Source organism: Rhinatrema bivittatum, chromosome 18, assembly GCF_901001135.1.
Source record: "Rhinatrema bivittatum chromosome 18, aRhiBiv1.1, whole genome shotgun sequence".
NCBI lineage: Eukaryota > Metazoa > Chordata > Amphibia > Gymnophiona > Rhinatrematidae > Rhinatrema > Rhinatrema bivittatum.
In genome coordinates this window covers 33430567-33458083 of record NC_042632.1, presented here as the reverse complement: position 1 = coordinate 33458083, position 27517 = coordinate 33430567, and the positions used below count along the sequence as shown (strand labels likewise).

The 27517-nt window shown below is 41.4% G+C and overlaps 1 long non-coding RNA gene across 1 annotated transcript in view; it reads right to left on the bottom strand.

Moving 5' to 3' along the window:
- The window catches only part of LOC115080004, a 130442-nt gene that overhangs the window by 18266 nt on the left and 84659 nt on the right, over nucleotides 1-27517 (bottom strand). The window contains exon 3 of the long non-coding RNA XR_003853482.1: nucleotides 4369-4399. This is a non-coding gene — a long non-coding RNA (uncharacterized LOC115080004). The remainder of the gene's footprint in view (nucleotides 1-4368; nucleotides 4400-27517) is intronic.

Sequence of the window (27517 nt, the reverse complement as noted above, 5' to 3'; positions counted from 1 at the left end):
CTTTCCTTCCGAACAATTGATGTCTCAATCTCCTCTTCTGCTCTGAGGGAGGAAACAGAAGGAAGGAGTTGAAAAGAGATGAAGGAAGGTAGAGGAGGAGCTGTGAAACGAAACATGAGATAAAGGATTGGGAGAATGAGGAAGGAAAGAAAAGAGATTAAAGAAATGGGTAGCCAGGGAAAAAAAGATGGGAGGATTATGGGAAATCAGCCATCATGACTCTTTAATATTTTGCTCAATGATTATAACTAAAGCATCCGTGCTGTTGATAACAGTGCAATAGCACATATTTATATGATACTAGTATATATAATAAATACATGTAGATAGATATGTGGGACTGTTATTGAACTTTAAAACTTGGTCTAATTGTAGTCATTTAGCCCCATTGCATTGTAAACTGCTATAGGTAAACAAGGATTTCCCACTACACGGTGTCTGGTGATTTCCTAAATTGTTATCTCTGATGTTAATTAAACCCTTGACCTCCTATAGAGGCTTACAAGCCGTAACCGAACATCAAACAATTAGTTAATAAGAAAATATTATTCTTAAAGAAATTTAATAAAACTGAATCTTTCAGGCTTAAATGTTTTCTTTATTGACAGCAAGGAAAATATAAAACACAGTATTTGGTTATTCTGATTTAATTCTATTTTAATTTATTATTCCCTCTTTCTCTCTCTACCACTGGAAGTCCAGCCAAAAGATGGTCTAGCATAATTTGGTGTCACGGAATGGGATTAAAATCTAGAACCAGATCTAGAACAAGGTCTAGATTTAATAATAAAATTGTAATTGATAATTTTTTTTTTGGTTTTGGAGATTTCGGTGACATTCTCTTTACACATATGGAAGTTTTCGCACATATCAAAGAACAGGAGGAGAGAGTGATGTAACCTGGGCAGAAGTAGAGAAAGACATAATTCAACAGGAAGAAAAGTATCAAAAGCAGTGGTTACAGATATTACAATTAGCAAGATGCATGACTGAACATCTGGAAGCATCCTTACTGTTGCAAACATAGAAAGATCTCCTCCTAGTCACAGAAAGCAGATCACTGAGGACTACTGTAGAGGCACGAAAGCTGTTTGAAGAAAAACAGAAGGGAAAGGTTGTTCAGAATGCAAGTTTACATGAAGGAAAAATATCACTTCTGAAGAAAACAACAATATTGAGGAGAAGGAAGAAGTACAAAAACAAGACTCATATGCAGAGACAACACTTGAAGAAATGGAACTTGAGAAGGAACCTTAGGAGGAGGAATTGGCAAGAATAGAAATGGAAACTGAGAACTCTCCAAAGAAAGAAGAAGCATGTCAGAGGAAGATTACTCTGTAGACATTCATATTCTGGGGGAGTTTTGGAGAAGGTTTTCTCAGGCGTGAAAGAAGTAATTCTTCTGCAAAGTTGATAATATAGGACAATAGTTCTCTGGCGATGAGACCTGAAGAGAAGATCCTGGCATAGTTGGTGGAGAACAAGTATTTTCCTCTTGGAAGAGAAGAGCTATTAGAGGAAAACTTCCCTAGTGAAGCCATTACCAAAGAAAACATAATGGAAGCTCTGGAAGAAGTAATAGTCTTGAAGGAGAAATGTTCAGAATAAAAATAATCAGAATGCAGAAGAGGACATGACAATTAATAGGCCTGAAGATAAGGCATAACAAGAGTTCCTGATGAAGGAAAAGCAAAGGATGTCAGCAGAAGTCCTTGAGAGTGATGACAATAAGAAAGTCAATGTATCAAGACAAAGATATAAAGAACCAGAAGAGAAGCAATGAGAAAAGATAGTTTGAAGAAGGAGAGAGATGTCAGTAGTGGCAGCATGAACAGTGCAGTACTGGAGTCTCCTGAGGAGAGACAAGAGCATGATGGAATATGCCTCATTCCACCACAATTTGATATAATTCAAAAGACCTAAAGACATACAAGACCTGGACTCATGTTTGGATGCAAAGAAAACGAAAAGAAGTGGTCTAAAATTTTTCGATTACGTAAAAAGAACAAGAAAGAAACATAAGAGCGATATCTCAGGAATGTAGATGGTGAATGCAGCCTTGCCTGATGGAAATATTTGTGCAGAGAATGTTTCTGATAGCTCTAAAATTTCATGAAATAGTTGTAAAAAATATTAAGCCGCTTCTGGAGAAGAGTTAAGCTGGCACAAAGAAAGCAGGCAATTATCTTTGTACCCCCTATTTTGAGAAGACTGACATTGTGAATTTTCCCTTCCTTTTTGTATATGCTCTGAATCAGGAAAGCACTGATGGCAATGAATACAAAAACAAAAAAGTTATTTGTAATTAGTTAATGGTGGGGACAACAGTAGTTCAAAGCCGGGGGGGGGGGGGGTATAATAAGGGTGAAAATAAATGTGCTCCCTCATTGGTGACAGTGGACAGTGCTGATGTGCTTGCCCTTTAAGAGGAAAAGAAGATTCTGGACCGGCAGAGACTGAGGAGCTGGGCTGTGTTGCTAGGAGACAGAGGCTTGTGAGGGAGGCCCTGTTTGGCATGAGTGACAGCTGTGAGTAGTGGCTGGGACATCAAGAGAGCGTGAAGTCTGTGTGGCGGATGCTTACACAGAGAGAGAGAGAGAGAGTCGGCAATTGAGTTTTCAGCGGAAAACTGGACAAGTCTGACAACTACAGTATAAGCACTGGAGAAAACATATCCAAGCAAGACTATTTTTAGGAGCTGTGAACATTTTTAAAAGGAGTTGTATACGATTTATGAATGAGTTCTAATTTAAACTGAACCGAGGAAATAACCAAATTCTCATTTTAAAGGCAAGAGGCTAGGGAAGTAATCCACGAATGAAGCAGGAACACAGATTTTAAGAATCTGCGTCTACTTAGAATGAGTATTTGGTGAGGGAGACTGTGATAGTAGTGGGTGTTATATTACTTGCCTGAAAGGAGAAGGACCTAAAGAGAATGACAACAGCACTATCTCTTTTTAACCTAGGAAAGTGGCTGACAGTCTCCATCCCTCTCATCAGAGAAAAAAGAAAAACATAACTGCGAGGATTTGACACATTCTATTGTAACATGTTGTGTTAAGTGAGAAGAGGCTGCAAAAATTAGACAAATTACATTTAGTCTGACTATAAAAGTAAGACAACAGCTAGCGGATTTTAAAACTGTCTCCTGTCATTAGGATGCTGCAGTTCTCAGGCTGCCAGTGGCTGCATGATGGACAAGGGAGAAAAAGAACCCACGAGAACTGATTAAAGAACAAAAAAAAATATATGTATGCTATCTGATTAAGAAAAACTTGCTCTCTGAATATAGTGATTATTAAAAGGGTACATTTAGTAAGGGAAATCAGTCAGGGAGGATAAACTTCAGACCTCTCTGCACTCCTGAATTTCCACATGTAAGCGGACGCACAGAGATTTATCGCCAGTATTTTATAAACTGTGCAGTGGGTTGCTGCACAGTTTATAAAATACAGCCTAGTTTACCTCTGAAAGTACACACATGTATGTTTCAGTATGCACGAATATTTGAAATGCAATGGAAGCGCTTAGTTTAACTATTTTATAAACATGTAACATATAGGTCTAAAACCCTGATTTATACGCAGAGGCAGAAATATTATTTTAAATTATGCTTGCGCACTTGAAATCACCAGGTCACCGATGCCTGCTTCAATTCTCCCAGTCCGTCTCCAGCTTACCGAGACTCTCTAGCTAGCACATCACCCTGAGACTCCCCCCCACCCCCCTCAGTGCGACCAGACCTCGGACCCAAAAATAGCAGACAACAGACAAGTCCGATTCGACTTGCTCAACTCAATTAGCAGGTGTAAAACTACATGAATACTTTAGCTAATGTATTTGCATAAGTCTCTTATTAACTAACAGCTTCTGCATATATGTCTTGATCTCGCTCCAGAATGCCTCAGACCGCCCCTTTTTGCACCAGTAATGTTTCACATGAAACAAAAAATAGGCATGCAATTTTGATGTTCTTATACAATGGCATATACATGAATATAGGCTATTTATGTGCATATATGCAAATTTTCCATGCCCAACACTTTCAAAAATTTGCTGATTTGGTTTTGCCTTCAGAATGCAACTCACCTAGGGATCTGGATTCCAAGCAACACTAATAATGATTTTTGCAGAAGATTGACAGGTATATTATAGTTAGTGTCTCTTGCTTGTTAAGGTTAGGATAGTAGATATCACAAGAGACCACCAAGATAGATGAAAGAAGACTAACTGATGGGAAGAATTTAAAGCTGTGGAAAATGTGAACAATACTACACACACACACACAAACTGGCCAGCAATGTTAGAAAGAATACAAATAATAATATAATCAAAGCTGATTAAAATTTGAATACAAGATACTTACCTGAACAAATATATCCTGGTGAACAGCAATCCTGCAGGTAAAAAAAATAAAAGAAGTTTGAAGAAAAATATCTTGTCCTTACTTTTAGGATATTGTAAAAGGACAACAATACAATATGCAGAAAAAGACTTATCTTATATTAATGTATATGCAAGAGTGTTCCTTCAGATCCAGAGATCTCTGTAGCCTTCAAATACCTCCCAGACAAGTGAACATGAACAAAGATACTGTTGTTTTTGAATAGTTGTCTAATTCTATTAGTAAAACATAAGCACATAACTTTGTAAACCCCTATAGGAGGTCAAAGGGTTTAATTAACAACAGAGATAACATCTTAGGTAACCCGAATAACCATGTAGTGGGAAATCTTTTGTTTACCTATGGAGGGTTTACAGTGTTTTTCAATTCTCAATTGCTGTCTTGACACATTTCATTGTGATTTGTTAAAACCTAATAAGGATATTTTGGAAACAGGTTTCGTTGTGCTCTATAACATGGCTTTCCTATAAAGGACAAAGAAAAAAGCAGGAGGATTGGTGAAAAATTGCCCAGAAAATGAAAGTTTGTGTTCTGTAGAGGCAGCAGACAGCAACAATACATTTAAATGATTTTGAACACTTATGTTTGCTGGGCAAGTAAAAATTTTGCCAGTCCTCTTGCTTTTTGCCTTGTTGTTTTGATGGTCTGGTTTCCCAAATTTTTTGATCTGCTTTTTCCTACAAAGGAACTACAATTACAGTAAATTATGTGGGATGGCTATGGATGACTGGCTATATACTATGTTGGTTTCCTTAAGCTTTCAGATTTTAACTTCCATTCCAATAGCACTTTGGAGCTCATATTCTTCTTGCATTTACTTGTTCCAGAGAGAAAGATAATTTGCCTTGAGAGATCCCTGAGTGGGAAGTGAACCCTGGATTTTCTGATTCAGGGCCCATTGCTCTGGCTACTAGGCTACGACTCTACTCCAGTCGGAACATAAAGTACTGGACTACGTATCCCAGAATGCATTGGGATGGGACTTCCAAAATTAAGACTTATAAAAGAACGAATTGGACGCATATTGTTAGGAAGCGTGGGGGATCATCTAATTACCCTGTAATTTATTTAAAGAACAACAAAATAAGCAGAATGGGTGTGATACTCTGGTCTTTATCTGCCATCAGGTTCTACGTTTCTAATTTAATCGAAATGAAGACAGTCATGATGAGTAAAAAAATGAAATTGCTGTACCTGCAACAAAATAAATTTAAAAAACACTGCCAACGCAGGGAACCTTGGAAGAAAAGATTCCAGTCTGCACGTATCTCAAACAGAGCTCCAGGGCTTACTTTGAAGCAGTGATTTTCGGAGAGAGTGTACTATGGTATAAGGCTGAACAAACAGAGCTAATGCCCTGGCAAGTGGCATTGATAGCATCAGGAAAGCAACACTGCAGTAACGATAATCATTAGCCCAAACAATGTACTGCAGGATTAAGATAAATACTGAGATGAAATAGTACATTGACCTATCTGAAAAGAACTACACAATATTTTGGACATAAAAGCGTGATAAACCTGGAGGCTATAGTAATTGATATCCAATTTGAAATCAGGTGCTCCCTTTTAATCGGAAACAAAACCTGTGATATTGTATATCCTGCAGGCATTCATAAGGATTGTGCTCTCATGATCCTCGCAGAAGATCTACCAAAATTATCCTGAATGCACCTGAAAACTTAAAATGATACTGCTTGGGGTAAACTTTCGAAAACGTAGTTGTCTATCACGTGGGTTAATCTGCGTAAATCAGTCATGTGTTAGTAAGCAGACGCTTTCTTTCATAACATGCACAAACTTATCTGCACAAAAAAAAAAGAGACATTTCAGGGGGGAGGGGCTTTTTGTGGGTGCGTGTTAAATATACACAAGTACCTTGCATTTTTAAAAAGCATGCACATAGAGGGCATGCCTATAATGCACCCTTCACTTAAATTTAGGCAAAGGCATGTACCCACATGACAGCCTGATTCTCGCCCTCAGTTCATGTGGATACCTTAGTTTTGAAAACTGATTTGTTATGTATGGGCTTTCTGTGTGGTCTTACTGAGAATTTCCCTTAAACATTAAGTTAGTTCTTTACTTGATCACATTCCTCCTTTTCTGAATTTTTCTTTGTTCACAATTATTTCATAATGATAATGGGAGAAATTGTCAGTATTTTGGCCAGGAACTTCATGGGTAAAAATTGGAGGTTCCCTGGGCAGAATGACTGCATTCACCTGCCTGGATGTTCAGCCATTTAAAAGTATGCAGCAATTTCACAATGTGGAGGATTTTAATTGCAGTAAAAAGAGGCATTCTGGGGGAGAAAACTATGCACGTGAAATATCTGCCCATAGTCAATAGGGATGTGCAGGGATACAACATTTTTTTTTGTGTTTCAATTAGTTTTCAGGAGTTGTTTTTTTTTTCCATATGAATTTCAGCTCATGGAATAAATTGAGTCATTTCATTCATGTGAAAACATTGAATCAAACATTAAAAAAAAAAAATTTAAAACAAGAAGAAAAAACCCCCCAAAAATTAGGTCTCCTGGCCCCACCCAGAAAAATGCTGTGGCCAGGATCCTCCCAGTCCCCACTTAAGCCGGTCCACTGGGGATCTGCTGGCGAGGCCTAGGCCCAGACTGAAGCCTTGATCTTGTATAGGCCGAGGCTTGGTAGGTCACAGCAACCTCGGTGACATTTGCAAGGCAAAGGATTCGGCCTAGGCCAGAGCCGAGGCCCAAAGCTGCAGGCACATCCTAGGCCCAGGCTGAAGCATAGGCTTAGGCCACAGCTCAGGTCCTGGCCAGACACTGCAGCCCAGCCTTACCTTGCTTGCTTGCTTGGCTCACCCCAGCTCTCACCCGAGCAAGGCGGGGGTGATGAAGGAGATAAAGTCCCATTGGTGGGCCCCTAATCTAGGCCCCATTGCCTCTGCTGTCGTGCAGAGATGTGGTACATGTGCTGTTCCATAGCATTGGAACAGGTCTCCCGCACATCTGGGCTCCCTCTGGGGACCATTTGTGTGACTACAAATGGATTTTATTATCATGCCACAAGTGCTACACTGGAAGTATATTTTACATTTTGCACGTATGTTTATTGGGTGGAATGAAGCATTTCTACGGCTAGGGATGATGCTGTCACTGTTACAAAGAAATTGTTTACAGAAGTCATTCCGAGATTTGGTATTCCAGAGACACTTGAGAGTGTCAGAGGTACTCACTTCACTGGGCAGGTGATGCAGGATGTGGGGAAAGCCCTGTGGATAAATCTCAGATTCCATTGTGTAAACAAACCACAGGCCTCAGGCTTCATAGTGCATCTGAACCAGACACTGAAAAGTAAATTAGCCAAGTTTACCCATGAGACTTCTCTGAAATTGCCCGATACTCTCCCCTTAGCTATTATGAGTATGAGGAACATGCCAAATCATATGGGCTAAATCCACATGAAATTCTCATGGGAAAGCCCATGCTGGTACCATCCATGCCAAACTGCCTGTGGACATAAACTTTGCCCAAGATGAATTGATCCTACATTTTGTCTCTCAAATGCACGAACAGGTGAAAAGAATCCATCAGAAATTCCAGCCTTCAAGGAGCCACCGAATCAAATTCTGCCAGACATTTGGCCTAGAGATTTTGTCTATTAAAAAGTATTTCAGCTGTTTGCGGCCTAGGTGGAAGGGTCCCTATGAAGTACTGTTGGTAAGTCATTCAGCTTTCAAATTACAAGGACTTGATCACTGGCTGCATGCCAGCCATTGCAAAAAGACTTATGAACCAGAGCCAGCGATCCTCATCGACGGAAGTGAGGCATGCCCAGAATCCCCAGAAGCAGAAGAATCTGTGCATCTTCTAGTCCTCACTAGTTCCCTGACATAGCCAGGTGTCCTCTGGAGTCAGGATGTGGCAAATAGTACTGCTTTGCCTGGTTCTGATACCCCTGATATTTCCACCTTTGGGAAGCCCAGGTCAGAAAGTGGGCTTGTCTGTCTACAATAATCATGATAATAATTATATTCAACTGACTCTGTCTATTAGATGGGGACTTAATCTCACACATTGCTGGATTTGCACCCGTCTTCCTAAAATGTCTCAGCATACTTTTACTGCCCTTCCTATTAATCTTTCCTTTGCTAATCCATGGAGATCTTTCTATGAGAGACATGATGGACTGCAACACCCAAAACCTATTTCCCTTTAACCAATCATTCTGGCTGAGATTTCAGAGACTGCTGAAATCTCAGGTGCTTCAAGCTCCTAAAGGCCACTCAGACTCCTTCTACTTGGGTAAATTCCTCTCATGATTATCCATTCTGCCTTTACACTATCTATGGTTACCCAAATGGAAGCTAAATACTCTCTGATGGATTGAGAAAAACTACTACCTGCATGATGTGGTTTCTCCAGTGGCCAATTAATGGACACCATTAAAACTTTGTAGCCCATACTCCAATTGACATTTATCAGAATTCCACTTTTTATAACTTCCACCTGCCCGGAAAGAACTATCCCAATTATCTGTTTATGCCTAATACCTCTGTGACCATCTAGAATGGTTCTATACCGCTAATCTATCTCTTCAGCCTCTGTCATCTTTTCAAGGTCTCTGGGCCCAAATGAGTAACCCATCAATTCCTTTCAATCCAAAGGAGAAAGGATATGGAGTAAAAGCAATGTACCTTAGGGTCCGAGAAAGTTAGATAACACAATGGCAGTACCTGGGTGTCTTTTATGTAACTGGAAATATGGCCTATAAAAGATTATATGCAAATATGTACACCCATTTCACCATGGGTTATGTCCTACCCAAATTTACTATTTTCCCTGTTGAGAAACACCAAAGTTACTTTAACCATTCTGATATTCATCCACAGGAAAGTTAAGGGGGGTTCTCCCCGGGAGGAATTAGCTGAACTCATAGACTCCCCTCTGAAGCAGCAAAGGTTTATGTGGTTCATGCGTAGAGTTTTCCTCTCCATTGGAATAAATGAACTAGAACACTTTGTGCTCAGTTTGTCCTCAATAGTAAAAACGATTGCCAATGAAACCACCTTTTCCATTCAGACTTTGCAGTCAGAGATTACTTCATTATCAAGAGTTGTGTTACAGAACTGAATGGCCCTTGATATCCTACTTGCCAAAGGAGAAGGTCATCAATACTTCCTGCTGTACCTATATGGACCCAGTGGAGAAATCCAACGCAGCATCACCTCTTTGAAAGATTTGACAAAGCAGGCCCATGAACTTAGCCAAGGGGGAGGGGGAAGTTCAGGGGCCTGGGACTGGGATTTCCTGGGGACTGGTTCATGGTTTGGAGGATTAGGAAAGCGAATTACTTATTTTTTCATTATTACAGCTGTTGTTATGGTATTCTTTTTGTCATTTTGTTTCCTGTTCCAATGCTTTTTGTCTCATTGTAGGAAGAGTACCCCTATGACAACTGCCAACCTCATGTCTCTGATCACCCTCCCTTCGGCCCCACCTTGTACCTGTCTTGACAATGAGAAACCCCTCACCAAGATGGACTCAGAGGTCACCCTTGTTCCTGATATTGATATCCTCAACCCCCTGAAATCCAGTGGTTGCAAATGGCACCATCCACAGACATTTAGGGCCTTGGTCAATATGAATGCATCAAAAGGGAGGAGTTGTTGGATCTAGAGGGAATCTATGGTTAAGAGCCAAATTGAATTGATGCATTGAGATTGACCAGGCCAAAATTATGCAGCAAGAAATAGCTTAAGTTCCTCATTCAGAGGGGCCCATGATTCATTTCGGAGCCCTCAAATGAAATGAATTGGCCTTATTCATTGTGTTTTGCGTATTTGTTTTAAACAAATGCACATCCCTAATAGCCAACATGTATATTTTATGTTCCTAGCAGGGATGATCACTTTTTATGCACACAACCATTTGATCTTCAAACTCAAACTGTGGTGATCTGTCAGCTGGTATGGAATGATGCACAAGGAAAGCACTGCCAGATTTTGTATTTTTAGATTTTTCTCTCCCGATGCAGGCGTCTTCTGCTGAAACCTGGCCAATTTGGGAATCGTTCATCTCTAGTGCTGCACTTCATTGTAGGCTGAGTGTTGTCGTTTTTTTCTGGTGAAGTGAATGTAGTGCTGTTTCAAAAACCTGTGGCCAACGATTTTGAAGTTAGCTGAGTATTTTGGACTTGGTATGGTTTCTGTTATCTTTGAATACTTGAAAGTTCATTGTGAACCACTTATTTAAAAGCACTTTTTCACTTTGCTACACCTTGTAAATTTGACTTTTTTACCACTGTAATTTTTGTGCTTTTGGTACATTTTCCCCAGGGGACTAATCTTTTCTTCGGATTTTTGTAGCAAGTTACTTCCTTTCAACTCATTTCAATGCCTCCATGCATTTTCTTTGTTCTTATATCAAACACTTGCTTCAATTGAGAAATCAAAATGGTAAACCTATCAAGATTATAGGAGGATAGGAAAATGAAGGGAAAAACAATTCATAATTTAATAGGCGAATGCCATGGAAGTGAATACAATGGGGAGAGTAAGTAGCAGGCCTTTCAATAAGGGTGTCACCCTTGTTATGAGGATGGATTAAGAGGTCCAAAACTTCTGTTAAAGCTCATATTGATCTTGTTCAAATAATAATAGCCATTCTCTACAAGGACAAGTAGTAATGGAAACATAGCTGCAGCCCTCAGAATATTAGCAACATAAATTGTTCAGAGTTGAAATGAGGTTGATAAAGTGACTTGCCAAAAGTTATACACAGAAAAAGTGGCAAATCAATGACCTGAACCCATAAATTTCGACTGGGATCTGGAACTTCAATTCCAAACTCTAAAGTTCCAAACTCTACCAAATCATGGACACCAGATCTCTTGTATTTTCCTTATTAATTCTCATTCCACTTTACAAAATAAAGTAAATAAGTTTGGGAAGCAGCCAGAAACCTGTGCTCGAAGTTCTCCAGCTGTCGCCAAGGGAGAATCATGACTTACCCCCAGGGAATGATTATAAAGCAGAGGATCAAAGCAAAGCAGAATGTTTTCAAGAAATGTCATCTGACTCTTTTCTGATGAGTACAAAAGAAGAAGAAATGAAATTCCTGCCCCTTTGCTTTTGTTTGGAAAAGTATTTTTAATCTATAGCAGTTCTTGATGTCAAAGGGAAGATACAAGTACTGTGTTGGGATGCAGTGTGTGCCCGCCAGCAAAGGCAATCGCCTTCAATGCCAATTACTTCTTTAATACATCTGTGTTCTTGCATTAACACAATAGACTCCTTCAGCTGTTTATGTAACACTCCCCAGCGAGGATTAGCAAATAGCTTTAGGTCACAAAGGTGAGGTTCACTCAGTCTTGCATGTTTTCAAACTCTTAGTCCAAAAAATAACTCAGCAATTCATTTTGTAGTTCCATTTTTACAATATGGAAAAGACAAACTGCAATACCAAGAATTCTTACAGATGGAAAGTTAAAAAGTACAATGAGACCAGCTGGTCACCATGGGAGCAGTTTTCAAACTGTCCCACAATGGGACAAAGTTTGCACCTCAGGCTTTGCACCGATTTTCAAAGTGAAAGTACTGATTTTGTGTGGGTAGACTTTTGCTCGGAAAGTATGGAGAAAAAATTGAAAATGCCACCTTTACATGCTCATTTCTTCCCCGATCAAATCACACTCATGCCCCAGAAATGCCTTTACTCAACACTGGTAACAGTATGAATGCGTAAACCGCTTAGATTTTATGTATAGAAATAAATAAAATAAATAAACTATTTGTGTTTTTCCACATGGTGCATACTTTTAACCACCTTGAGGGTGAGTAGTTTTTCGAGAACCGATTTACATGAGTTGTTGATTTGTAATTCTGATAATTTGTATGATACTCCCCAATTTTATTTGGCAAGCACTCTGCTTCATTTTAAGGAAGAAGTCCATAATCTAAGAGTCTTATCAGATGGAGGTCTTACTTTGGATTCTCAAATTGCAAAAGTGTTGAAAACAACTTTGTTCCAATTGCGGACCATTAGTATCATGGCACCAGTTATTTGGAAACAATTGCTAAAAGAACTGCATCTACGTCAAGACCCATTAGAATCTTGCAAGTGTTTGAAGTCATAGATTTTTATTCAAACTTTTGGATAGGTAGTTTTTAGTAATTTTATGTATTTTAAATAAACTGTTGGATTATTAGGGTAAATTGATGGTGCAATGTTTTGGTCACAATATTTTGTCAATTATTTATATCTGTTTATTTTTATATTTAAATGAAACTGTTTTGAATGTATTTTATTTTATGTTAAAATTCAATTGTTTATTATGTTGAATACTATTGTATCAGAGATTCAGGGATCAATTGTCAAAGGGTTTAGGCTTCTACGTTTTGGAGATAGGCTCCTAAATTGGCCTTTTTGAACATTTGCTAGGCCTCAGTGCCTAAATTTAGGAAGCTTAGTGAATCTAGGTTTCCTAAATTTAGGTACTTAACAAGTGGATGGATATGAGGTAAAGTTACAACAGGGAAAAAGGTAGATGTTTAGCACTGATTTTCAGCACTAGGAACAACTTAGATCCCTAAATCTATGCAAATGAATTGGAGGCCAAATTTAGAGTCCCAAGTTTTAGGCTTTTAAATTTAGGTAAATATTCAGCTGAAAATTTAGGGTAATCAAAGTTAGCTGGATAACTTATCTGGCTAATGTAACTCCACCTTGAAATGCCCCTGGAATGCATCTAAATTTCCAGATATGTTTTATTTCGCTAACTGCTTAGCTAGATAACTCGGAGATGGTCAGCCAGTGAGCATTTTCAAATCCCATCATTCATCTGGGCAAGTCCTAACTTAGTGGATAAATATCTCTGAATACTGGCCTTGCTGAGGTCCATATTCTGAAGTGTTTAGCTGGATAACTAGGAAGTTACCCAGCTAAATGAATATCTGGGTACATAGCCTGCTAAATTCTAGCCGGATAACTTTTTATATGGCTAAAATTTGACTGGATAATTCTGGGGCATTCTGGGGGCATAACTGGGAGGAACTGAGTTAGCTGGATAAGTTATCCATCTAACTCCAATATTCAGAGCTGGCAAGATAACTTATCCGGTTAACTGGTGGGCCTGTACACCTGTCCTAAAGTTAGCCAGACGAACTTATCCAGCTAATTACCCAACATGCATAGTGGCTGAATATGAACCTCTAAGTTAGGCTTTTGAAAGATTCTATCATTATCTTTGTAGCTTGAAATCCAACAGACTAGTGAACGACCACAGGCCTGCAGTTAGTCTCATCAATAGCAAAGACCTGGACAAAACACCTTTACGATGTCAGATTATTCATCCAATTGATGAAATTCAACCAAATGGCAGAATACATGCCTGGAAATAATTTTCTAGTTCCAGACACATTGTCCTGGCACCCTAGACAACATTCTGTTTTATGAGGACTATACCAGACTTTCCATGCTTCTTGGAGCCTGCTCAAAGCTGTGATTTGCAAGAGGTCATGACTTCTAGGGAGGCCAAATAATAGAGAGAGACAATATTCTCTATCCACTTTAGGAGGTATATGACTGTCTGCTCATTGCCCCAAGGGTTGTTCCAAAATCCTAATTTGCTTTGCAGAATATGAAAGCGATCATGATACAAAAGAAGGAAGATGTGATGTTAAAGCTGTATTAATAAAGTTGCTAGCTAAGGTCATTGTTCCTGTTCATACTATGTATTTGGGTCTCACTGGGATGAGCCCTAGCTCTATAACATGATAGTCTTCATAAAAAATATCACTACTTGCCAACAGGGAATTGGAGGAGATAAAATTCAGGGTAATCCCACAGGATGCACAGGCACCCTTAGTCCAATGAGAAAGGCAATCTTTAATGACTGTTATATGCCATCATCTTCATGTTTTACTAACGACCATATGGCCAAGTTAGTCTGCCCATCCACAACTCTTGTGCAGTTTTATAAACCCTTCCTTTCCCACAGAGATCTTCTGTGCTTGTTCCAAGGTTTCTTGAATTCTGATACTGCCCTCGTCTCCACTCCCTCCACACAGAGGCTTTTCCAGGCGTTTACCACTCCTTCTTTAAAGAAATATTTCCTTAGTTTACTCTGTAATCTGCCCCCTTTCATCCTCATTCCATGACTCTCTTTCCAGAGCCTCCTTTGTTTGCACTGAAAGAGGCCCGCCTCCTGTGCATTTATTCCTTGCAGGTATTTAAGTGCATCTATCCCATCTCCCCTGCTTCTCTCTGGGGTATACATGTTTAGACATTTAAATCTGTTCCCATATGCTTTATGTTGACCATTTTAATAGCTGCCTTCTGGACCGTGGGTATTTGGCTTACATCCTCTGGAAGGAGCAGTATCCAGATTCACTGTCACCTTTGTTCCAGCACAAATGTCCGTTTTCAGGCAGATAGATGGATCTCCCCAGATTGTGATATCACTTATCTTACACAGTAGAAGAGAGAAAGGTCAGTCTGTTTAGCAGTGGCGTACTAAAGGAGAGGGGGTGCGGAGGTGTGGTCTTCCCCGGCCAGGAGGGGGGTGCCCGTCGGGAGGTTGGTGGCCGCAGAGCCCATTCCGCTCGCAGTAGACGAAGAGGGCGGCCTCCAGTCTGTGAGCGGTGGAAGCACTGGGCGACCACCTAGAAAGCCACGGGCCTGGAGCTGTCACCCCCGGCGGCCCGGAAGAGGGAGGTTCCTCACGGGTGGGAAGAAGGGAAGGTCATGCAGTCATGGCCCAAAGCAGGAGGAAGAGCAATAGCTCCCACAACGCAGATGCAGGAAGTAGAGCCGCATTTACATACCATGGAGTCTCAGTATATGCAAATTTATCTCATGGATATTCATTGTGGATATCCTGAAAACCTGACTGGCTATGGGGTTTCTAGGACAAGTATGGGAAGCCCTGGATTAGAGTGCATGCCAATCATGCATGCATGCCATAGGGCCAATATTTTGGGGGCAAGAGCTAAAATTTAGTGCATCGTCTATTTTGTGTGACTTTTTCAAAAGCTCAGGCACCGACTAATTCATATGAGCATAAGAAATTGCCATACTGGGTCAGACCAAGTGTCCATCAAGCCCAGCATCCTGTTTCCAATAGTGGCCAAACCAGGCTACAAGTACCTGGCAGATACCCAAATATTAAGTAGATCCCATGCTACTGATGCCAGAAGTAGCAGTGGCTATTCCCTGTCAACTTGATTAATAGCAGTTAATGGACTTCTCCAAGAATTTATCTAAACCTTTTTTAAACCCATCTACACTAACTGCACTAACCACATCCTCTGGCAACAAATTTCAGAGCTTAATTGTGCATTGAGTGAAAAAGAACTTTCTCTGATTCATTTTAAATTTGCTATTTGCTATCCAAAAGTGTACATAACCGATTCACATCTACTCGTTCAAGACCTTTCATGATCTTAAAGACCTCTATCATATCCCTCCTCAGCCGTGTCTTCTCTATAAAGTTGTAGTTCAGTCACTTAACCACATGGGTTCTTCTGCCTCATTTCCTTGTGTTTCAATGCACTTCCCTGCTTGCCCTACAGATGTCATAATACAAGCTTTGGAAGAGGATTCATTTTACAGTCTATACCTCCTTGATCTTAGAGTGAGATGGTTGCATGACAGGTGAAACCTGATTGGTATTGAAATCGGGGGTTAAGGCATATGGGTGGGTTTATGTGTTTTGGAGAGAGGGGGATGAAAGATACAAAAGAATCACAGTAGGTCTGATTTTCCCATGTCTCCTGCCATTGGGATTACTGTAGTGGAGCAGGCATGTCTGTGTTACTGCTGGAGAAGTTGAGGATTGAGAGGATAAAGCTATTTTACAGAGTAAGAGTTTTTGTTTTTGTCTGTATGGAAGTAAAGTAATAGGGAACTGGAAGCATCAAGGATTCATGAACTACAGAAACTGAATAACTGGGAGAGGGAGACAGAATAACTGTGGGGAGGGTGGGAGAGACATAGATATGCAGAAGCCCGAGAGTTATATACTATCATAATCTGAATATAAAGTGGTGTAATTACAATGTAACATTGCTATCTGAAACAATCACTAGTGCTGTCAAGTGATTTAAGGCTTGAATGATTTTTCAATGACATCATTTGACTGTAAACATGTTGTTTCAGATGCTAGACTGCAGAAAAATTAGAAAAAAATATATGAGAAAAGCAGCGAATGCTGTCATGTAACACTGAAGGGTGTAATTGGTTACACAGAAGTAACTGTCCAATGTGGTCAATCAGCAGGGAGGACGTTTCCTCTCCAGAATTACTAAACACGGTATTAAACCACTGGGCAACGGGAAAGAAACCCAGGACCAATAGCGAGGCTTTTCCCAGCACAAGGCCAAGAGGGATAAGCAGCAGAGGTGACACAGATGTTAATTACTGGCATGTTTCCCTCACACCTCTTCATAATTAATTAACAAACTTTGTAATTTCCACCAGGACAGCAAGTTAGCGGTGTCAGTGAGAAGTGGTGAGAAGCTATGACAAACAAATAAAAGGAAGTGAGAAACAAAAGGTTTAAACTGTTTTTTTTTTAATGATAAAACAAATAGCATCCTAACTTGTCTTCTGATGGAGCCAGGCTAGTATGAAGGCCTCTTTTGCTGTTTGTTCTCTCTTAATGTGAGGTACCGCCTCCAGCCTGTAGTGGGCACTGGGGGGCCCACTGGATTATCTGTTCAAGCCCCCTAGTCCTGCTCCCCACACTTGCTCCTAGTGGCCATCTGGTCCTGATTGACCGAATGGTGTGCCAGCCCTTAGTAGTTGGGGATATCCGCCTTCCTTTGGCTGGTCCCAGGGCTGGTTCATTGTATTGTTGTTGTTTTCCTAGTATTGTTCCTGTTCAGTCGTGAGTGCCTTGTTTCCTTTTTCAGTCTTGTTTGCTTGGGTTCCTATTTTCGGATCATGTATTTTGCTTTTGCTGTGTTTGGACTTTGTCTTGTTTCTTGCTATTAAGGCTTAGCAACATTGAACTACCATATTCAGCTTTCTTGCTGTGTTCAGTCTTTGTGTTTGCAGACTTTTTTGCAATAACTTGGAGGGCTCCCCTAGACTGCGTTTGCAGTTTAAGGCTCAGTGCGGGGAGATCCTGTTGGAACCCTGACACTTATTCTCTCTCCAGCTTCCTTTTGCCATCCAGGGAGTTGCTCCAAAGATTTTTCTGGCATCAGCGTAGAAATTATGCTGTGTTTTCCTCACCTTCCTCTGGGTCACCTTACCGCAAGCATCTGGTTACAGAAATGTGGCTTCTCTGATGAAGGGGAACAAAAAAAATCAATGGATTTATGGTTTCTGTAAATCAGGCTAATTGCAACTATTTACCTCTCTGACCAAAGCTTCAGGCTGTTCACTTCTCCGCTTCCTGGAGACATCATATTATTAATCCTTGCTAATCTCTGACTATCCTTCCGGTGAACTCCTTTATTTCCTATCTGATGTTAATTCGTTCTAGCTTATTGGAATGCTCTTGATCTGTAGATGTGCAACATGGAAAATTGTCGTGCATGCTATTAGCCTGCGCTGTGTTTGTCTGGCAAGAGGCTGCTGTACCAGCAGTGGCCACAAAGTGTCAATGCCACGGATTCATCAGAGGCTGCAATACCGACAGGAACCTCAGAGTGCCAGTATCATCATTATTTTTCCTTCATTATCCTTGCTAGTCTCTGTCTGTCTTTCCAGTGTACTCCCCCTGCGGTTCCTAGCCGATAAACACCATTTTTAAAATCATTTTAAAAACTTGGAGGGGGGGCATTGGGAAGGCTCCATTTTCATTATCCATGCTTTGGAGGCAATTAAACCAGCTCATACAATATTGTGTTAAATTGACCATACATTTTATGGAACATTGCTTTCACGCTCCACGTTGACTTCAATCGGCTTTTCTGCTGGTTTTATATAATGCACGGTGTGCTGCTGTCTCTTCACGCTCTCTGATGATGATTTGTTCCTTTCTTTACTTTGTCACCATCTATGGCTTCATTTCATTTTGCCACCAAGAGCAGTCTCTCTCTCTTTCTCTGCACTCTTCACATTTCACGGGAGAAAATGAACAGAATTGGGTGAACCCTGAAAATCCTCGCCTGCTAGAAGGTCCAGTGCATTGTATAGCGATGTGCTTCCCCAGCTAAATAGTCCTCTTCTCTGAAAACTGTTGGCTCGGCATTGTCTGGCAATAGGAAAAGGTGTTTCGAATGTAGCTTTCTAAGCTGATTTATTGCAGAATGCATAAAAGTCTTCTCTGTACCAGAAAGAAAGGCAAATAGAATAAAAAGTCTAAACTTTTCAAGGCATAAAGCTCCAGGATGCTCATAAATCCCCGGCCAGACCTAATGAAGGTTTGAACTTTTAAAAGCATCAAACTCAAAATGTATATAGCAAATAGAGAGTGGAAAAGAGAAATCCATATTATGTGAGCTCATGGTGCTGCAGGGAATGGAAGCACTGGGATTTCTGACCCAGCGCCTGCCCATCTGTACCAAGGCGCTGGGTTTTCTAATACGACCTGAAGAGGTCAGAATCTCAAACTCCACTCTACCCTGGCATCAGCGACACAAGCCAGGGCCCAAGCCTTGGTTAAGGAGCAGATGACAGGCAGGTGAACATGCAAAACACATGCATCTTGAGTATACACTGCCCAGAATATGCAGCGTCGAGTCATACATGGTAAATCACAGGCAGTGTGCACACAAACGGTACCCGCCTTACTATGGATGTGTCTGGAAAACGTACATGGCATCAGAGACGCCCACATGACAGTGATTAGGCTTGTGTGTAAAGAGCGTTTTGTTTTGCCTATATATAAGACATGGCAAGGACACCAAATTTCGTAGATAACACCAATAGCAGAGCAGTTAGTCTGCATACAAAGATAGAAAGTCCCCATTAGCTGCTGTCCCGGGAAAGTGCGTGCCGGCAGCTGGCCGGTGCACGGAAACTACTTTGTGCTCCGGGGGAGTAGTAAGTAGTAAAATAAAAAAATTGGCGATAGTTAGCTTAGGTTTAGGGGGGCATAGAGGAGAGGGGAAGAGGAAGGAAGGTTAGGTAGGAGGGTAGAGAGCTGGGGAAGGCTCGACTGTATCACCACGCATATGTAGCAAAAATTTCCCCCCCATGCGTGGATTTTAAAATGCAGAGCGCATGTGCATGCGGCCATCGGATTTTATAACATGCGTGCACTTTTTTTGTTTTTGAAGTTTGATCTGCTGGCAGACTGCCAGGGCCTCTCTTTTTTTTTTTTTTTGGGCAGCTGTGAGAAGATGGACTCTGCCAGCAGATCCTTATATTCAGCCCTCAGTTTGGGACGCCCACTATGCTGGTTCGAAGGGAGTTTGTTGAGGTATATTTAGCTCTTTCTGACCCTACTATGATTCCATGGAGAGGCAGCAGCCTCTGGAGCTTAGTTGCTAAGTTCCCCAGCCAGCTGTAAACCTAAGGGTTCAATTCCCAGCAGCACTGACAGAAGGAATGGGTTCAATACCCATCAGCCCTGACAGAATGCAGATTCCCCCTCCCTCCTCTGTCTACTATGGGTGGGCTTTGGACTCCTCAAAGGGATCCTAGACTCAACCTGGAGAGGTATAGTTTGGATCCTAGACCCAACCTGGAGAGGTATAGTTTGGATCCTAGACACAACCTGGAGAGGTATAGTTTGGATCCTAGACCCAACCTGGAGCGGTATAGTTCGGATCAGGCATAGGTTCAGACTTTGCCAGGCCAGAACCAGGAGCAAGGTTGGCCAGGTTGAAATTAAGAAGAAGATCCAACCTGGAGTCCGGGTCTGGAGCTAGAGTAGGGCAGAAGCAGCTGTAGTATGAGCCTCTTAGGATACTAGAACAAGGACTACATTTAATGACATGACAGGAGCTGGAACTGCAGAGGTGACTGGAAATGCTGAGGTAAGTAAAACCAGAACAGGAGTTGCTAAGCAAAGAGAATTGGAACTTCCAATGCAAAGACTGAATTTACTGATATAGAAGCAGGAGCCATCATTGTATGAACAGCTGGTGCCGGCTTCATCAATACAAGGACAGACACTGGAGCCGTAATGGTGCCTGAGCAGATTTCACCAGCGTGGAAATAGGCACTAGAGCCATAAGGGCAATCAGCATTGACGTCACCACTGCAGGAACAGGCACTAGGGTGGGTAGTGACAGCCAGCATTGACTTCACTGGTGTGAGACAGGCACTGGAGCTAGACAGACAGCTCATGACAGATTAAAAAGAAGCGGGCATTGGAGTGAGCTGTATCAACAGCTGACACTGACTTCACTGGTACAGAGACAAGAAGCAGCTGACATGGAGTTAATTGATGCAAGAACTAGAGTTGTAAGGACAGCTGGATCTGGATTCACTGAGACATGAACAAGAGTTGTAGCTGTATGGGCACCAAGGGCTAACTTCACTGGTGTAAAAACAGGCACTAGAGTTGTAAACTTAGTTGGTGCAAGGACCAGAGCTGCTGGGACAGTCTGGCATGGAATCCTTGAAATTTCTGGCACAGCCAGGAGTGAAGTCATTCAAGGAGTGGGCTTAGCCTAGAGTGGCAGCATCATATGAGCTGACTTGACCTGGAGTGGTCATTGAAGATGCAGCTAATTCGACCTCGTGTGGAGTCATCAAAGAAGCTGGAACATCTGAGACTAGTTTTACCTGTGCAAGAATTGGAGCTATAAAGACAGCCAGCACTGGACTAGCTAGAGCCGGAGTGGTCTGGACAGCACCACTGCCTCATCCGCACACTGAGACTCTGGCGCTCTGCTTGCCTGTGTTGTCCTGGGCGTGGAATGGGGAGCATTTCTGTGACTGTTACTCTGGAGGTTATAGTTTTCAGCTTTTTACCTAAAAGTCTATATTTGGCTTACAGGCCCTTCCTCCCAGAACTTCCTATATCATTGGTACCCATATGGACCAAGATAACCAGCTTCCCACTGTCTAAAATCCTATCTAGATGATGTGCAAGATCTGCCATCTTCGCTCCAGGCAAGTGAGTAATCAAGCGATCCCCATGCCCATCAGCCATCCAGCTACCCACATTCCTAATTATCGAATCACCAACTACAACAGCTGTCCTAACCTTCCTGCCTGGGCATATGACTCTAGCACTATAAATATGACTCAAGGGTGGCTGAAAACAAGAATCAAGGGTGGCTGAAAACAAAGAATCAAATCATTGTGCACGTAAGTACTTTCACCCATCAGATAACTGTCTTTGTGCCTGCACTTTTTGGATAAGTAATAAGAAGGTTTGGCATTTATTATGACTCTTTTTTCACTGTTTCAGCGATCTAATACAAGCGGTTACCAGCATATAGACTGACCGCATTCAACCTTTCAGTAAGTTTTACACTTCCAGTCTGGAGTTATTTGTTGGTTTATTAGCCGCCAAGGCATTTTTAAAGAACTCTTCTTTATTTCCACACAGACTCATCAAGTCAGTATGTCACTACCTGGAGTTCCCTGAGGAAGGAGTCATACACTCCGAAACACCGCTGTGTCGGAGCATGCACTTCAGGACTGAATGTACTATCCTGTCATTGGTGGAATAAGATAAGTGCAAGCATTAGTAGAATTTTCGCAGTGCCTGCACCTGTCATACAGCCTTGTTTAGGAGAAAACTGGGCATCCAAATGGCAGATGAAATTTAATGTGGATAAGTGCAAGGTGATGCATATAGGGAAGAATAACCCATGCTATAATTACACAATGTTGGGTTCCATATTAGGTGCTACAACCCAAGAAAGAGATCTAGGTGTCATAGTGGATAACACATTGAAATCGTCGGTGCAGTGTGCTGCGGCAGTCAAAAAAGCAAACAGAATATTGGGAATTATTAGAAAAGGAATGGTGAATAAAACGGAAAATGTTATAATGCCTCTGTATTGCTCCACGGTGAGACCGCACCTTGAATACTGTGTACAATTCTGGTCGCCGCATCTCAAAAAAGATATAATTGCGATGGAGAAGGTACAGAGAAGGGCTACCAAAATGATAAGGGGAATGGAACAACTCCCCTATGAGGAAAGACTAAAGAGGTTAGGACTTTTCAGCTTGGAGAAGAGACGACTGAGGGGGGATATGATAGAGGTGTTTAAAATCATGAGAGGTCTAGAACGGGTAGATGTGAATCGGTTATTTACTCTTTCGGATAGTAGAAAGACCAGGGGACACTCCATGAAGTTAGCATGGGGCACATTTAAAACTAATCGGAGAAAGTTCTTTTTTACTCAACGCACAATTAAACTCTGGAATTTGTTGCCAGAGAATGTGGTTAGTGCAGTTAGTATAGCTGTGTTTAAAAAAGGATTGGATAAGTTCTTGGAGGAGAAGTCCATTACCTGCTATTAAGTTCACTTAGAGAATAGCCACTGCCATTAGCAATGGTTACATGGAATAGACTTAGTTTTTGGGTACTTGCCAGGTTCTTATGGCCTGGATTGGCCACTGTTGGAAACAGGATGCTGGGCTTGATGGACCCTTGGTCTGACCCAGTATGGCATTTTCTTATGTTCTTATGTTCTATCATCTTTGCAACCTATGATTAGACAAGCCCAGTGTTCCACGGGCTTGACAATATAAGCCATATAGTCCACTGTGGCAATATATGACGGTTTCTAGATACCACTTCCCATGGAGTTCCTCTTTCTACAGCTGAATCTTTATTATTGGGCATATGACTCTGTAGATGCATCCTCAGTGTGAAAGGATTCTGCATCACCTGGTGGGTAGGTCCTAGCTTCAGGATCACTTTCTGTTGCACCAAGGTGATACTTTTCTTCCAGGTGACTTTTTCTTCCAAAACAGCACAGGAGCTTCCAGACTGGGACAGTTCTAATATGTCCCTGAAGGTCTCCTCTAAATAACTCTGTCTGCCTCAGCTCTTCTGGGTTTGTCACTCTGAGAGCCAGGATCTCTTTGCATCAACCACACACATATAACCTCTCACCAGCTGGTATATAATCATACATGTGGCACCTAGTACAAAAGACTGGAAAGCCCTATTTCACTGCTGGATTGCTATCTGCATCTTAGTGTTGTTGAGCTGTTCGTTAAGGTTGCTAAGGGAGTAGGGATGCTTACACTAAATACATGTAAAGGACTTTATTTTAGATTATGTTAGATTAGTTTAGCAACGACCTACAAGTAGACCACAGCTGATCTATTGACAAGGACTGGGTTACTCCCTTGTTTTATGTAATCCATGATTGAATCTTATTGTGAAAATTTTAATTAATTTAATTATGGCAAAAATCTTTAAATCAAAGAATGCACTTAGGGGTGGATGGGAGTTATGGGTAGGTGGGAGGGGAAAAAAACCAACACTAAAATTAACCTAGCTTTCTTTTAAATCAGGCACACACTCTAAAGATTAACCTAGCTTTCTTTTAAATCAGGCATGCACATAACAAACTAACCAAATCTTTTTCACCTTAGCACACACACTAAAAATTAATTTACTCCACAATCTCTCTCTTTCCCAAGCTTTAAGTCACATAATTTTCCAGCAAAGTAATTCCCACCGATCTTCAATCACCAGCAAAATAACCTTCTGCTCTCAGTACTCCCTCAGGATTGGGGAATACTCTTTCCACATTTTACTTAGTGTCTATTCAAGATAGCACACCTCCTATAGCAACAACTTAGCTGTAACTGATAGCTCCTGCTCTCCTTTGCATATCCACACCCCTTCATTCTACAAGTTCAGCATGAGCATTCAAATAGATGATAAGTACTCTCCCCCATCCACCTTGCCAAGAGGATGAAAAGGGTCCCTTCTTTGACGATGTCATATAAAATAAAATATTTTTTCTTTTTACTTTATTCTTACATTCTGTTCTATTTCCTCTGCTTCCAATGTCTGGCTTCTCTTAATTCCTTTCACTGCTTTACCTTCCATGTTATTTATTTCATTTTATTTATATGCCACACTATCTCATATCCTAAGTGGCTCATAATGCTACACCAATAATCATAAAATACAAGAAATAATCATAAACAAACAATGCAAATAAAAAATAAAATATAAACATTACTAAAAATAAAAACAAGCAGTAATAACCAAATAAAGAAACAAATAGCAGTATCTGTTAGGAAAAGCCTTCTTACTTTATCCAGCTTTTCCTTCCATTCTACTTCTCCCCCATCTCTTTGTTACTTGCTTCTTCCATCCATCAACATTTATACCTCTCACTCTTTTGCATCTCATCTATTTTGTACTTCAATTTTATTCCTCCATTCTGATATCCCAGCCCTCCTTCCCAGTTAGTGATTTTGCTTTTATCCCCCAAAGCAAGTTATTTCTCATTTTTCCTTTATCCTCTCCCAGCCTTCCCTGTCCCTCTCCCGTTCCTCCCCATGCCCCCTTTGTTTTTTTTCCTTCCTTCTCAACATCCTCTCCCCATTCCCTGTGTGTCTCCTTGCCCTCCCCATAGCCCCTTCTGTCCTATTCCCTCCTTCACACATATAGTAGATCCTCTCTGCCTCCTCCCTCCATGGTCTCCCTCTAACTCTCCCCTGCCTCCTACCTTGCAACTTCCCTATCCATTTACCCTCCCTCCTTTTTCATGCCTCCAATGTTCTCTTTCCCTAGTGCCCACCTCTGCCCCCGGTCCTTCCCTTACCCTCCTTTCTTGTGCTTCCCTGCCCTCCCTGTGACTCCCCTCTGCCCCTTTCCTATTCCTCCTGCCCATGTCTCTTTCTGCCTTGTTCCTGCTCTGTCTTTTCGTCCCTTTCTCCAGGGTTGTCAAGGTTTTCAGCAGCGACGTCTATTCTTCGGGATCTGCTGGTTGCTTTCTAATGATCCGTATTGGCTACTGTTGGAGACAGGATGCTGGGCTTGATGGACTTTTGGTCTGATCCAGCCTGGCACTTTTTATGTTCTTGTGTTCATCAGTGATCCTATTGGTTCTAAAAACAAGCTATGTAGTTTTAGAAGGCTCATGTAATGTAAACCAGCAGGAGGGAAACACCTTTTAAATGCACCAGATCTCCTGGGAAGCCTGGGAAGTTTTTGCATTAGAAAGCAGAGTAAAAGAAAAAGGGTATTGGGGCTATTAAAGCAGGCAGGAGAGACTTAATAGGAGAAATGCTGTAGTTTATTAAACACTTCCCTCTCCAATGACCGTGGCTAGCAGAGGGATGATAAGAAGAGTCTTTGAATTAGCAGCTATTACTTTTCTACACTCTTCCTTCCCAGGAGGAGCTTAACCTCACTTCCCAAGCGGTTAGGATGAGTACAAACTAAATGCCGACTCAAGGTCCTGTCAGAGGCATGGACACAAACTGAGTCCATCAACTTAAAAAGAAATCATAAAGGCCAAAACACAAAAATAAAGCAAGCCAGGGTGGAAAGCAGTATTTAAAAGAACAAAACAAGAGAATAGATAACTGCATGGGACTGTCCCACTGCTCACATTGCTGCTGTGTGTAAAGTAGCATGTGACATATCTGTATATCTGTCAGATGTGAAAATAGGGAAGCCAATATTCAGTGTTACTTAGTCAAAAAAGTAGTCAGCGGTCAGAGTAACAGATATGTATGAGAAAAATAAGTACGAAGGCTTGCTGGGCAGACTGGATTGCCGACATTTCTATGTTTCTATGTGACTTATCTGGCTATGTGGCGGCAGCCGAATTTCGGGTTCTGCTCAGCGGCGGCCACTTAGCCAGATAAGTACTTATTCAGTTAAGTAGATAGCTAGATAATTGGTGGATAGAATATGGGTAATCTGGGGAGGAGCTTAACTGGTTAAGTTAACCAGGTAAGTTATACCTGCTCAACAGCAGGCCTAAAGTTAGCTAGAAAAGACTTATCTGATTAACTGGTGATTTTTCTGGGGATATTCTGCAGCATAGCTGTGCAGTTACATGTCCCTTTAAGTTAGCCAGGAATGTCTTATCCGGCTAACTTACTGAACCAGATATCTTTGAATATCTACCTCAAAAGTGATTTAAATAAATGGAGGCTCCTTGAGTTTGTGTGGCTGTAAGGATCTGTTGTGCTGCTGCTCTTTGCTGCCCTTCCAGAATTGTCCACCATGTGCAAATGCACAGCTTACACACCCAGTCATGCCAGCCCAGGTGGAATGCACACACAAAACTAAGCAGCGTTGAGTCACTCATGATACTTTGCAGTGTGAACACACAGAGAATGCATGCAGTACTGACTTGAAAGCATGCAATCCATGCATTACGCAATACAATGAAGGTGTAATGTACACTAAACATGCAGCACTGAGTCACATGTGGCATGTTATCGGGGAATGCCCACTCAATATGCATGGCATCAGAGAGGCGCACACTAAAATACATCTGAAATGCACATTGAGGGATCAATGCCCACATGAGAATGTGAATCACACACATTCCAGTGCAAGTGCAACGTGTGCTTGAGCTGTTGTACAGTGCATTGAACAACATAAATTAGAACTTGAGTGGAATGGACATGCAAAGCAAGCAGCACACGCAATGATGGCCTGCAACTCATTGCAGCCTCCTTAAAATTGCATGATGGCTTCACTCTAGCTCTCTGTGGACAGGTGCCCATATTACTAAAAACATCAGCACAGCTGGCACTAATTGGCACCATTAGAAACCTGAAGATAATTAAAAAAAACAAAACAAGAGGCAAATGAATTTTGGCAACTAAACCAACCTCTCACCAAGGTCCTTCCAGAGCAAAGTTGGGGACATCTTGGAGGGGCAGCGAGAGGTGGCTGGCATTTGTCCCTGTCTGAAATGGAAGATGTCGCTCAGGTTCCTTTTACGAGAAGGCAGGCTCCAAAACAAAATAAAGCCCCGGGAAAGCCAATGCAAAATGAACGGTGTCGCTTTAAAGAAAGCCGTATCCAGCCTCAGCAGAGCTCTCGGCCTTGCCAGGGAACAGTCTTTGCTTTAGTCCTCTCTTGGGAGGAGTTATCAGTACCCGGCTATGTCAGGCTCCCTAATGATTTCTGCTCATGCCCTGCGGCCGTGGAAGGACTTGGCAAAAGAGACTTGTTCCACACATGCTAAGCAAGATTTTTCTTTGCATCCTCTGACTTCTTGCTTTTCCAGTAAAATATGAGCATTCGGGTGGGGGTTAAGAGGAGGGTTTT